At 36.4% G+C, this 14,689-nt stretch overlaps 1 protein-coding gene and 1 pseudogene across 1 annotated transcript in view; one reads left to right on the top strand and one right to left on the bottom strand.

Annotated features, from left to right (window-relative positions):
* Positions 1-14,689, bottom strand: part of LOC140168212 (ankyrin repeat domain-containing protein 49 pseudogene) — a 119,883-nt pseudogene that overhangs the window by 34,896 nt on the left and 70,298 nt on the right.
* The window catches only part of LOC140168213 (uncharacterized), an 88,545-nt gene that overhangs the window by 29,024 nt on the left and 44,832 nt on the right, over positions 1-14,689 (top strand). The gene's annotated exons all lie outside the window — the stretch shown is intronic.

The raw sequence follows: 14,689 nt of genomic DNA, 5'->3' as shown, positions 1-14,689 counted from the left end.
CTGAGAAAAATGTGTTTGAAGGATATGCTAGTACTAATAACAATTAACATAGTCAGTACTCTTATAATATTATCTCTCAGTGGACCAATTACATTTGAAATCGAAGTTAAAGGATTAAACTGTTTCTTAAATAGTTAAAAAGGGATAATTTTATTTACAGGATATATCTAGCTCTAAACTTATACGCCACGATGTGAAACAGAAGATTCAGGGGTTTTGGCAGGTTTTTGAAGCGTAAGTTGCACATACGCCCCTATGTGAAACAGAGCGTATCAGACTTTCAGTGTGTTTTTGTATCTTATGCCACATCATCCGTCATTATGTGAAACAGAAGATTTGGGGTTTTCGGCTCATTTCTGAAGCATACACCACATTATTGATGGATGATGTGCCATAATGTCATCAAAACAATTTTTGTACATAAACATGCATAGAGGAACATGTTTTGGTGTTTTAATTTTCATGGTAGCTATGTTGAGTGTGGAGAGCATGAAAATGAATGTTTTGTGAAAATTTGCTCCACTTTTACAACTAGTAACATCCCAGCAAACACAAAAACGTTTTAAATAAGTTATATTTTGGCTTTTGGTTTAGGTTAAAACGTTTTAATAACATTAAAATGTCGGGTTATATAAAGGTCATGATAACGTTTTAAAACGTTTTGTATGAAAACACACTACAACAACATTTTTAAATGTTTTAAAAAAATGTTATTATAAACTATTTTTGCAAACATTTTCCCCAAATATTGTGTCAATACTTAAATAACATTATGTTAAAATATTTGAACCCAGCAATCACAGAAATGTTCTTAAAATGTTTTTTCAAAACCTTTTAATAACATTTAAATGTCGGGTTATATAAAGGTCATGAAAACGTTTTAAAACGTTATTGAAAATATTTTGGGCAAACATTTTTCACAAAATATTTTTTCAACCACAAAATAACATTCTGTTTAGAATGTTTTGTATCAAGTTTTCAAGAATGTGTTTTGAATGTTATTAAAACGTTTTTATACCCTTTATATGACCAGACATTTAAACGTTTTCTGTAAAACATTTTTGTATGCTGAGTAGAAGTTAAAAAAAAAATGTTTTTTAAGGTTATGAAAACGTTTTATACTCTTAATATACCCTTTATATAACCCGACATTTAAACGTTTTCTGACAACCTTTTATAACCTTTTGCGAATGATGTCGAAAACGTTTTGTGTTTGCTGGGATGTCAAGGTAGTTCTGGGAGTGTTCTATTTAGAGAGATTTTCTTATGTCAAGGTAGTTCTGAGGGTGTTCTATTTAGAGAGATTTTATGAAGGGTGAACTGAACTCAAAGGCACAAGCTCAGAAAACACATGAGGGAAATTATATGTGAAATAATAACTTAAAATGCGAAGTTCTTGCAAGACAGTGCAAATCTAGAGCAATCTCTACGAGACAGATGATTATGATCATAAAGTAGTACAACAGCTTTAAGTAGGCTAGGCTTCAGTCAACAGCTGCACGGTGCCCAAATTCAAATATTTGTGTAAGAGTTGCGATCGAAGGGGTGATTGATAGATTCGTGGCCTAAGGTAGAAGGAGATGTGCTATGCAATGCTATGTTACAGTTTTGACTGATATTCTGTGCAGTTTAAGTAAAGTTTGGAGTTTTTTTTCTAATTTGAGGTAAATAAACCTTGACAGACAGCTGTTTCTGAGAATAACAAAAAACAAAAACTTGAAAATAGAAGAAAAAATTGGGAAAAAGTGTAAAAGAGTCCTCCACTACCCCGGTCTTGCTGAAGGTGGCCAAATTTTTAAATAATGACACCCCAAATATTTGAAGAAGAGTTTGTTAGCCCCCTGAGCACTACCTGCCAATCTAACATTGCTTCTGATTGGTCAATTACATGATATCTTCACTTTAATCACCAATCAGATTGGAGCTTTGTAAATAATTCACCCCAATTTTTACGGTGGTGAAATTATTCTAACATATGTTGCTGATTGGTCCAATTGATAATGAAAACTTCTTTTTGACCAATAGGCAGGTAGTTCTCATGGGGTTAAGGGTTTTTCTGACACTGCCACTGAACTATGGACTTTGAGTCTCATTTCTGATCGACACCGGCAGAATGGGCCACAAAATGTGACACATTGGGCTATTCCATTTAAAATCCACACTACCCCTGTGGAATATTTAGCTAAAGTCCTCCACAGAGGGAGAATTAGTTTTGAATAGAAGAGACAGTTGGGTAACCTCCATTTGAAATACTCACTCCAGTTGTGGGAGATATAGGTAAAGCCATAATACAGGGGGAGTATGGGCTTCAAAATGATTAACTCTAACCAATTATATTTGAAAAACATACTCACTCTATGCCATGGTCATTTGAGATAATACAGAGCTATTCCAGTTGAAACCTTACACCCCCTATGGAAGACATGACCTTAATCTCCCACACAGGGAGTGTAGATTTCAAATGGAGCCATACATGGCTGTTAACCCTAACACCAGTAAAAACCACAAAATACCACGATGAAAAATTCATAACATGCATGCATCCCAGGGTCTCATGATGACGCAATCACCGAAGTGTGATATGCTCACGGAATTGCTGGCCGGGCAGCAATAACCTGAGCAGCTACCGGTCCGCATGGTCGTTAAGCTTGGCATGCGAGGGGTCAAAGGTTCGAACCGGGGGTGCCAAGTCAAAATTCTTCTTCTTCTTGAAAAATCGGATCTTCTCTGACTTCCGATACCAAAAAGCATGGGTCAGTGTTAGGGTTAAAAAAGATGTATTTTTCCAGATTAGAGTGTCCATTACCCCTAACACCAGTAAAAACCACAAAATACCACGATGAAAAATTCATAACATGCATGCATCCCAGGGTCTGCGATGACGCAATCACCCGAAGTGTGATATGCTCACGGAATTGCTGGCTGGGCAGCAATAACCCGAGCAGCTACCGGTCCATGGGTCGTTCGCTAAGCATGCGAGGGGTCAAAGGTTGAATCCCGGGGTGCCAAGTCAAAATTCTTCTTCTTCTTGAAAAATCGGATCTTCTCTGACTTCCGATACCAAAAAGCATGGGTCAGTGTTAGGGTTAACCATTCTCAATACACACTGACCTTTTGAACATAAGTGCAAAAGAGGTACAATCTGATGTGCCATTTCCGCAAAAATATGTCATGCATAAGCACGCATCAGCATGATTAGAGGAGTATAAATAGTAAACCTATTCAGAAGACAACATCTCAAAATACCTCTCTGATGGCTGTGTGCTGGAGGGCAGTTTCTCTAACATGCCATAACCCCCATGTCATATGGGAAAATGCTGTAAATCGCACATTATTTTTGCGGAATCTCTGTTCATTTACCACCTCTGTCCACCAATCTCTGTTCATTTTGTGGATTTTAAGCTTTCTGAGCAGATTTTTTGGCGATTTGCAGCGATTTTAGCCCAAATTTGTAGTAGAAAAGAGATTTTTCTCGAACACACAATTTCTTTGAAAAAGTAATAACCCAGTTTGCCATTTTCTCTCTTTACTCAGAAAGTACACTTTTTTCAATGGGGGTGCATCTCACCACCTGCACCTACCCTCATTTTGGTGGATTTGGGCCCCCTGCCCCATAAGCCTCCCATACAGGCTTACCCCCTGGAAAAAATGAGACAAGGTTGCCAAAAAAAAACATAAAAACAAAAGAATTCTTTTTGAACATTTTTGAACACCAAGTGAGGGAGCAATCCTGGCAAGTTATACCATTTTAAAGCTTATGATCCAGAGATCAGTCAGAATTAATAGGTAAATTTTCACGGGAAAATTTTCTGGACACGTGACACCCATGGGCGCAGACATATTAGCATTATGGAATGTGACCCCGAGCACAGCGGGTGTTCTTCCAATGTATTTGAAAAGGAAGAATTCTTCCTTTGAGGCAAAATAAGTTACTTGTCGCAAGTTAATAATGTTATGGTAAGAGTTTCCGTAGATAAATATTTTTTTCCGTAGATAGATATTTTTGAAATTACGTTTTGATGATATTGTGAAAAAATTAAGATAACATAATATTCAATAAATTTGCAATGCATAAATTTCTATCAAAATTGCAGTCAAAAATACTATTCCAATTCAAAATTACTAAGACTTGAATAGCGAGGTCACCGCCGGGGGTCAGCAATCAGGCTCGAGGTTACACTCACATTGATACGCATTGGTCATGTGTCCAGAAAATTTTCCCGTGAAAATGTACCTATTAATGTTGACTGGAGATGAATCTGGCTATAGCCCCAAAATAAGGATTTGCAACTTTCATCTTATTTTGTGGACACAAGTCTCCTATGATGACTGTGACTACTGAGGAACTAAAGGATTGTATTCATAAGATACAGGTGAATATATAATGAAGATTTTGGATGCAAAATGAGATTTATCAAAAGGCTGCCTTGTGTGTGTTTTGTATTAGTACCGATATAAAACTGTGTACACTAAATTGAGTAGAATATGAAAATCACATAAGGCAGCACATGGTGCAAAATGGGATATATCAAAAGGCTGCCTTGTGTGTGTTTTGTATTAGTACCAATATAAAACTGTGTAGACTAAAATGACTATAATATGAAAATCGCATAAGGCAGCACATGCTGTATATCATGAAGAATTCAGATGCAAAATGAGATCTATCAAAAGGCTGCTCTCTGTATTTTTGTATTTAAAATAACTGCTATTTTATGCAGCGAGGTGCTTTGTAATTGCTAATTAGGGGGCACTAATTAGTGTGAGTATAGTATTGAAAGCAGTGTTTTCATTATAAAAAAAATGGACACTAAAATATAAAATATCACCCGCACCTCTATATATAGAGGTTATGCATATGTGACCCTTCCGCACAACTGAGCCCTGAAGTCGCCAATCATCATTTTTGAGATATTCAACCAAAATATTCTGCTTGAAATTAACTTTAAAATGATGTATATCATGTCTATAGTACTTGACATTTAAGTAGTGAAAAATCAATAAAACAGTCAATAAATCCTTTGTTTCCTATTGTTTATTGTTAACTTCAATGGAGCATATCTCAGTAGTGGCACTGGCGACATCCGGGCTCAGTTGTGCTGGAGGGTCACATATGACGTATTATACCGTAAATATGGCAGAAATTATGGCGTAAATATGGTAAATGCATAAAAGCATGATTGCAAAATTATCTACCGCGACAGTTTGTCTCACACACATAACAAATGCACTATGATCAAATAGGTTGATGACAACATTTGATTGAATGGACTGCATGCACTGCGCCATGATTACGATGAAGGACACCGGTTCAAATCCTTTGTTTGGAGCTAATCAATAATTTCATGCACAACCTCTATAGTCTGTATGCAAGCCTTGAATTGAGACAGTAATTCAGGTATTGTTTTTTTATTGTAAATATAAAAGTAATGAAAAGCATACATTTTCAGAATGACAAGGAATCCAACTAGCATAACAGTTTCCTGCAAGAGTGAGCAGTTTTTGAGAAAACCACTGACAAAATTTGATTCTACTTTACTGACTCGAGGAAGGCATACAGATATTGGTTTTTACTAAATCTCACAAGGCAGCTATGCCATATATATTCATATGAATCGTGTCTGGAGACTTGAGGACACAGAGTGCTGATACTAAAAGCATTTTATGCTGTGTGTCTTTGCTCTTTTTAAGTCTTAAAAAGGTAGTGGCTTTTCAACACACAAATTCATACATGCTGACCCACTTTCTGCTGTAACTAGGCTGCACATAAAATTCAATAGATGTTTCATGGTTAAATCCCCACAGGATAGGGAGAGGGTTTAGAGGGACTTGTTATTGAGGATCGTGTATCATCTCTTTCCAAGATCTAAATGGTGGTGTTTTTTCTTTTCATGATTGGGCATATGTGACATGATCAAGGGGAATGAGTCACATGTCGACCCTGGTCGAAAATGAGTTTTACATATTTTTCTAAAGAGGACATTCAGAGCTTACAGAAACTGAAAACCCTGTCTTGATACGATTTTTCTTTGCGAAGTTACATCAATTGATCAGTCGCTGAAAACAATAAAAAACAAAAGATTTTAAAGACTTTCTTTGCCAATATCTCAAAATCAATATTAGCGACATCCGACTCATTTCCCTTGATCGTGTCACATATATGTACCATGAGTTGGTTACAAGCAAAAAACTTATATAACAACAAGAATCGATGATCATCCATACTGATGTGTGGCTGAAGACATAACCACCCTGGTTGAAACAAAATTGTTAATTAACCAAAAAATGTATGGGAGGAATTCTCAAACCTGTGTGAACTGTGGACCTGACTAAAGGTAAAATTGTCTGAGAAAATAAAAATGGCGGACAAGAAACAGCACCAATTTCTACCCTTTCAAATGAAAATACACCATATTTAGTCAATGTGAACATGGGGTCATCAGCAGAAATATTTTCCTAACATATTGGACTAACACCTCAGCTATAAAAAAAAAAAAAAAAAAAAAATGGTTTCCAGACTAGATTGATTTAGAACTAGCTCACTTCACGGACTGCAACTCTAATAGAATTACACGTTGGTCTGGGGCGGACATTTTATAAATGCATTTAGAAGAACAGCAACGACACCACTTGCATTACATTCCAGATGTTAAATCTACATCATATGCAAAATTTTAGGAAAAATGAACGAGTCAGTTTTATTTTAGGGCCATTTGTCTATAACTGGTCTTTACATGTAGCCCCATGGAGAGAGTGCCTGTTGAGGGCCCTATAACCCCCATTTTAGGAACAAAAATGTGATTTTTAAAAAACTGACCCGTGCGAATTTTCTAATATTTTCAGAGTATGTAGTATGAACATGTAGAAATATAATCAAGTAGTTGCCCTACCTGCTCTTCTCCGAAAAAATAAAAGTCCTATACCTCAATGATAAAACCTAGGTGATTAGTGCTAACAAGGTATTCTCGAAAAGTGCAAGCAAAGAGAGCAGTGAGCAAATCTTTCAGCCTCTCGATTGGCCATTCTTAAACAGCTGAGAAGATTTATGCAATTTCTTTGGTTCCTGTCTGTTTTCTTTTAGACAATACAGAATGGTTTATGAGTACTGCATAACTGATTCTATTTAGTTACTTATGCACATATCGTACTGCGTTTTACTATATGCACATGCATCCAGGCCCCTACGCAGGGGGGGTGCAGGGGGTGCGTCACCGCACCTCCCCAAATTTACAAAAGTATACAAAAGTCCAAAAAACTTGGTTTTTTACGATTTTTGGTCAAAAGGTCCAAATTTGGGGGAAGTCCACTTTTCACAAAATTGCCCCCCCTTTGGAAAAAGTCCACTTTTTCAAAATCAGCACCCCCAAAAAAATCCTGCGTCACGGGCCTGCATGCATCTATTAGTCTTTGCGTATGTTTGCTATGTTCCACAGATAGCCAATTTTTTCTGTTGTTGGTGATGGCAGTTCAACCTTGTCACTTTTGGCCATGAAATTGATCAAAATTACCAAAGTATTGTCTATCATTTTTTGGAGATACCATTATTTTTACCAAGAACAATTAGGTATAAACTAAAAATATTGGTATCCTCCGTGTTCTATTAGAGGATAGATACACAGCCGGGTGAACCAGGGATGGATCCAGGTTTTAGAAAGTAGGGGGGCATTAATAAAAATTTCCCAGGTCGCTTTGCTTTCCTATATTTTTTTGTTGCAAATGCTTGAATCTATTGGCACATGTTTTGATTTTGTTTTGAGGAGGTACCTTCCTCCTAGATCTGCCCTTTGCTTGTTCACAAAATAATACTTTTTACTCTCTACATTTTTGGCCCCATTTGTCAATTTTATAATTTAATTTTTAGTCATTCTAATGTCATTTTTTACTCTTTGCCGTATATCATCCCTGAAAATTTTCTGTGAGTGAGGCAATTCCCCCAGCTCTCCTGGCCGTGCAAGAATAATTACCCTTCTTTTGGTCATCTTCAAAATCAATTTAAGCTACAAAACAAGTCAATGACTCGTTTTTGTGCTAATTCATGTCACATATGGTTAATAAGTTGTCAGGGATGGATTAGCTTAACCGCAGACAGGCCAGACTCAATATGCATGGTATAGTGTAGACGTCATCCGTGCATGGATCCTTCCTTGAAAACAGTCTCTTTCAATCAGTGAGATTGATTCAACCAGAAAGGCTGATCACTTTCAGTTCACTATGCTCATCAACTGTTAATGAGGCAAGCTTATTTATAGGTGTTTACACGGTCAAGTGTGTGTGTTGGGGGCGTTGCTTATATCAAGTATGTAACCAGCCTTGAGCCTTGTGATCCGAAAGGGTAGGGCATAAGCCTGATCATCTGTCACTGGTCCAGTGGTTTTGAACAGTGGTGACGCCAGGAATTTTTAAAGTGAATTTCAGGGGGGGGGGGGCAAAATGAATTTTGCGCAAAATTACCGCAAAAAGTGGGAATTTTCATAACTTGGGGTTTTTCAGGGGGGGGGCAGTGCAGCTTTGATTTAAGTCTTATCAATTAGATCAATTTATGATAAGGATAATGAACTGAGTGCAATGCATTCGTCAAGATAATCGCACGCGCCGTGGAGTTATTGCATTTAGCTTGAGAGCCGATAGGCTCAAAGCTAAATGCAATAACTCCATGGCAAGTGCAATTATCTTGACGAATGCATTTGCAATACATTATCCGTCATACACTTTGAGTGTAGGCCTATTAAAACAATAGGCAATATTAATTGCTGCATTCATTATATTAGTTTTAATATTAGGAAAATATCTTACATTTTAAAAACACCGTCAGGACATTGACCAGCTACGTAGCATTTAACTGGTAAAGAAAATCAATCCCTGTAATCAATGGTATCGATTGCGCCATACGTCATACTTAGGTAACTTATTCACGCATGGTTTAATTGACTTGACTTTATGTTGTGATCATTTAATATTGTGGTTTGAACACAGAGAGCACTGAACCAGTTGGAAACGATCGATTTAGATGTCAGACTAGTACTACGGTGAATATCAACTGGACTTTATAGCTCTATAATTTGAACTACTTATATTAAAACACACGACATTGGGATTTAACAATTTGTTCAGTATTATCATAGGCCTTCAAACACATGTGTTTGAAGGCCTATGGTATTATAAAGCATGATCATGATATTATGCGCTAGTGTGTGTTTCCGGCCCGGCTATGTTATTTTAGATATAGGCCTACATGTATTTCATTTGTAAAATGCTGAATATTTTGCAATGGTGTCATCTTGTATAATTATGATCCACCTGTTTTGGCCCTTTTTAATTAATAGAAGCTCGATTATTCTCATTTGATGTTTGATTTATTTGAGGTCATTAATCATAATTTATGACAATGATATTTGCAAGGGTGCAACTCTACTAGTCTTATTACAAGACTGCCCTATCCCAACCCTAAACCCTAATCCTAAACTCCGTGAACGAGGACTGGACTCAAGTCTAGCGAAGTTGCACCTTATTCGGTAATTGTACACTATTATAGAACACCCTTTGTAACTATACCATTTTAACACCACAGAATGTATATTTGTACTTTTTTGTTGGTATATATATCGAACAGACAATTATATAGTTATGTGATCTCTGTGTCTAAAGCGCCACCTAACTCTACTTTATGGTTATGTGAAAGTAGTATTTCTAGTATTTGAGCGTGCACGTATTATCTAGAATCTATTGTTTAGCGTGCAGGTTTTAGATAATGCATTGTTTAGCGTGCAGGTTTATATAATTTGGGCTGTGAAGGGTAGTTCATGAAAATAATGCACGGGAGAAGAATACATAACGATGAATAGAAACGGGCACTAGAAGTGTATGTGCTGATATCCATCTCATCATTGTCTCCAGTCTACCATTTGTAGGTCAATTTTCTTTTCTTTTAATAAAATTAATAATAATATAAATTTGTAAAATGCAAGAGCCTCTAAGCACTGAATAAAAATCAGTAAACATTGACATTCAAAATGATTACACAGCAATACTAACTACTAACAGACATCATACTGCAGTTACTGTCCGTTTTCCTATACAGACAATTATATAGTTATGTGATCTCTGTGTCTAAAGCGCCACCTAACTCTACTTTATGGTTATGTGAAAGTAGTATTTCTAGTATTTGAGCGTGCACGTATTATCTAGAATCTATTGTTTAGCGTGCAGGTTTTAGATAATGCATTGTTTAGCGTGCAGGTTTATATAATTTGGGCTGTGAAGGGTAGTTCGCGAAAATAATGCACGGGAGAAGAATACATAACGATGAATAGAAACGGGCACTAGAAGTGTATGTGCTGATATCCATCTCATCATTGTCTCCAGTCTACCATTTGTAGGTCAATTTTCTTTTCTTTTAATAAAATTAATAATAATATAAATTTGTAAAATGCAAGAGCCTCTAAGCACTGAATAAAAATCAGTAAACATTGACATTCAAAATGATTACACAGCAATACTAACTACTAACAGACATCATACTGCAGTTACTGTCCGTTTTTCCTATACACAATACACAGTGCTCTTTCCCATTGACGCGTGACCTCTACAAATAGCCCCACGTTAAAAGTATGGGGATATGACTAGTTAACGCCGCTGTGTGAAAAATAACCGCCAATATTAAAAGTACTCTTCTAAAGTTCTAGAAAATATAGTTTTTAACATGTCCTAAATTTTTAGCTAATTTAGATGTTTGGAAATATTCGTACTTTGGTGTTTTAGTTAATGTTATAGGTAATAGTACATTGCCTAGTTAACGTCGCTGTGTGAAAAATAACCGGCCAATATTAAAAGTACTCTTCTAAAATTCTAGACAATATAGTTTTGTAACATGTCCTAAATTTTTAGCTAATTTAGGTGTTTGGAGAGGGTCGTACTTTTGAGTTTTAGGAAGGATATGTAAACGACAGATAACACCAAAAATATGAAGAAATTATTTCCAAACCGTGTTAAGTCAACAATCATTATGTTGCTCATTTTCAAGAATGCTGGTTTACAAAAAGCACGCCATTGTCTCATTTCGTGAACAAAAGTACACATACCATTGTTTCCTTTCGTTTCCTTTATAATCGGTTACCCAACTGAAGCTATAATACATAAACTTTATTGCGATATCGCACATGAAAACAGTCACATGTGCACAGCCAGAGAAGATCCGATTTAATCAGTTGAGCTGTTTCAATGAGTGTTATCTTGGTTTAATAGCTTTTAATGGGGTTAAGTCCTGCAAAGGTCGAGATGAATTCTACTGTAGACATGACTGCATCATGTTACTTTTATGCAACTACATATCATTATAGTACCCATCCATCTTTAAATGTGGGAGGACAATCAGCCTGAATTGTCAAAAAGTGGCTGAATAGAACAAAAAATGGGTCATCAATCATCATTGGACATCCCCCTTCTCCCCCAGGATTGGTGTCCATGCTATATGTACATGGAATACAAATAACAAGCATTATGTAATAAATTTTATTAAATTTAAATAAAAGGTATGGAGTAAATAAAGTAAATTTAATTATTTTTTCCCTATCTCTATCTTATCTTACAATCCTGGGGCTAGTTTTATGTGTGACAGTCTCTTGTTTTGCTTGTTTGTTTGTTTTGTGAAAGAGGGTGTCAATGCTGGCCTTATTGGCTTTTCGACTATTCCCTCCATAATCATTTCATTTAATCTTTTTTGTAGCAATGTATTTCATAAGTATTTTATCTGTTGTTTTTTAAAATTTATTATGGTAATAAAGTTGAATTGAAATTGAAATTAACGCCATCCAATCCATTTATCCAAGCCAATTTAAATACTATATATCTACTCGTCAAAACATGACATTAGCTACAAGCCATTATTCCTCCCACATCATAATTGTACCATCAGTGGATAGTATATCCAACTCTGACATTCTGCAGTAGATAATTCAAAGTACATTATAACAGTGGGCTATTCCAGTTGAAATCCATACACTCCCTATGGAAAACATAACGTTCCACACAGGGAGTGTGTTTCAAATGGGACTACCTGAATGGGTAACTCCATTTGAAATGTACACCCCCTGTGTGGAAGATTAAGGTCATGTCTTCCATAGGGGGTGTGGATTTTAACTGGAATGCCCCATTCAGGTCATTGGGGGCTGTCACAATTCAATTGTAGCTATTTGATAGATATTTATGCCTCACTTAATATCTCTTCCCATTGACATCTTTGGCTCCGAAAATGGGGCCGCGGGGGAGACGAGGCAGAAGTAAATAGGTTACGGTGGGAACACTTTCAAGATGATTTAATTTTAGTTAAAGATGTATGTTGTCGCAAGTCGGTTTGTCCAAGGAAAGTGGTATTATGACAGATTTTGTTTACAGTCAGGGAGAATATTTTTGCAATTTTAATGTACTAAATGAACTAAGATATTCAAGGCCTTAGGTATTTTATTTGGGACAAAATATGATATTTTTATTTTTGTTATGAACGAAAGCATTTTTTACTGAATTTATGTTTCAGTCTTTTGTATCTGGAAATGCTGCCGTACTCACAGGAAGAAACTTCTAAATATACAATGATTTAAGGGTATACGATGTATTGTTGGTCGAAGCAGCAAAATCAAATGTAGTTCACAGCATCTTCCAAATGGTAGTGAGCTTTAACAAAAATTGCATTGCTCAATTCATAGCGAGTGTGAAGAAGAAAATCTATTTTTGTTGGCTGCTTCGACCAACAATACCTCGTATACCCTTAACCCTAACCGCCTAGGGGCTTTTTGGCGACGGGAAGGGAAAGAAGGAAAGAATAAAGAGAGAAAAGAAAGAAAGAAGTTGTTTGCTCTGGGTGGGATTCGAACCCGAGACCCCTCGCATGCCAAGCACTCGGTCGGCGACACTTTGCCACGGGTCTTGGGCTTCGCTGGCCAGCGAAACAGTGCCTATATATCACTTAGGGCGATTGCGTCATCACACCACGTGGGATGCATGCACGAACAGCGCATATATCAAGTAGTATTTTGTAGTATTCAGGAGGGTTAGGGTTAAGGAAGCCTATACTGAGTTTCGATAGTGGTAACCTAACCCTAACCGCCTAAGGGCTTTTTGGTCGTGAAGGGAAAGAAGGAAAGAATAAAGAGAGAAAAGAAAGAAAGAAGTTGTTTGCTCTGGGTGGGATTCGAACCCGAGACCCATCGCATGCCAAGCACTCGGTCGGCGACACTTTGCCACGGGTCTTGGGCTTCGCTGGCCAGCAAAACCGTGCCTATATATCACTTAGGGCGATTGCGTCATCACACCACGTGGGATGCATGCACGAACAGCGCATATATCAAGTAGTATTTTGTAGTATTCAGGAGGGTTAGGGTTAAAGGAAATATAATTTGAAAAATGGTGAATTGCAAAACATAGGCTTGATAAGGTAAACAAAAAATCTTTGTGAAAATAATTATATTGCAAAAAGAGAAAAGAAAAGATTGCTTTTTGAAGAAAGTGCTTTCCCATTGACCCCAAACAAATTTGTAATTCCCAGCTTCATCAAACTACTCAATTGCATTCTCAAATTGCAAAATGTGTTCTTGTGTTGGTGGTCGAATAATTTCAGCTGTTGTAAGTAATATCTTGAGTATGGGCTAAACGTGAGAGGTCATGGCTTGGGGACGGGGGTAAGATATTTTCAGTCGTTGAATCTGTCAGCAAATGTGTGCTCATATCTGTGAATTTGCTTTGCGTGCTGCGAGAAATGCCTGCTGGACATTAATATGACCGGTGTATTTATTGACCAGAGATGGATTATAGGTACCCGTAATGTATAATTAATGTTATTTTCCAGTATAATCTTACATGCAGTTTGTGGAAAAAAGATACTGGTTGAACTATGCACAGTACATTGTATTGGGCTCTCATTGTATTTCCTCTTGTTTGTTCAGTTTTTTTAATCCAGCTACAAAAAAATTAATTGCCTTTTCAGCAAGCATATTAATTTGGAAAATATTGCCAACAAAATTTGGCAAATACCATTTTTCAAATACCATGGTGAAAAAGATTGTAACAGCAATCCTGAACTTTGGAGTAACTATCAAACAATGGTTTAAGTTCAGGTAGTTAGCATCAAAAGAAAGAAAAATTACATGATAAAATTTAATCATTTTAATTATAAGTTTCTACACTCTCAAAACAATGGTTAAAAAAATTTACCAAACATTGGTAAAACTTGAACCAACATTTTTACTGTGCTTTTCAGAACCAAAGGTTGATTAATATCTAACCAACATTGGGGACAACTATTTTAACCAACAACTTGTGTTGTTCACCTGGTAACAAACAATGGGTTCAAAGGGCACATTTTAATGAATTTCCTTAACATGTGGCTACATTCGCCAACTGTTAGTTAAATAAGGCCTAAAAATTGTATTGCCCTTAGAGCTCCAAAATCTTTTCTCTTTTTTTGTCCCATACAAATAATCAAGAAATGCAAGTTCACCACAAAATACCATGGTAAACAATGATTTGTAGAGTTTCTCAGGCTAGTTTTCTAATTATTATATCAGAGTTGTAATGTACAAATTACAAACAGGCAAAACATTTTCACAACACTTTTGTGTATTTTATACCCAATATGAAAATTCAAATATGAAAAAATATGAAAAAGATTTTAGGGTCGGTCGAAAAGGGTAATACAAATCTC

This window comes from Amphiura filiformis, chromosome 13, assembly GCF_039555335.1.
Source record: "Amphiura filiformis chromosome 13, Afil_fr2py, whole genome shotgun sequence".
Lineage (NCBI taxonomy): Eukaryota > Metazoa > Echinodermata > Ophiuroidea > Amphilepidida > Amphiuridae > Amphiura > Amphiura filiformis.
This window is presented reverse-complemented; position numbering and strand designations above follow the sequence as displayed.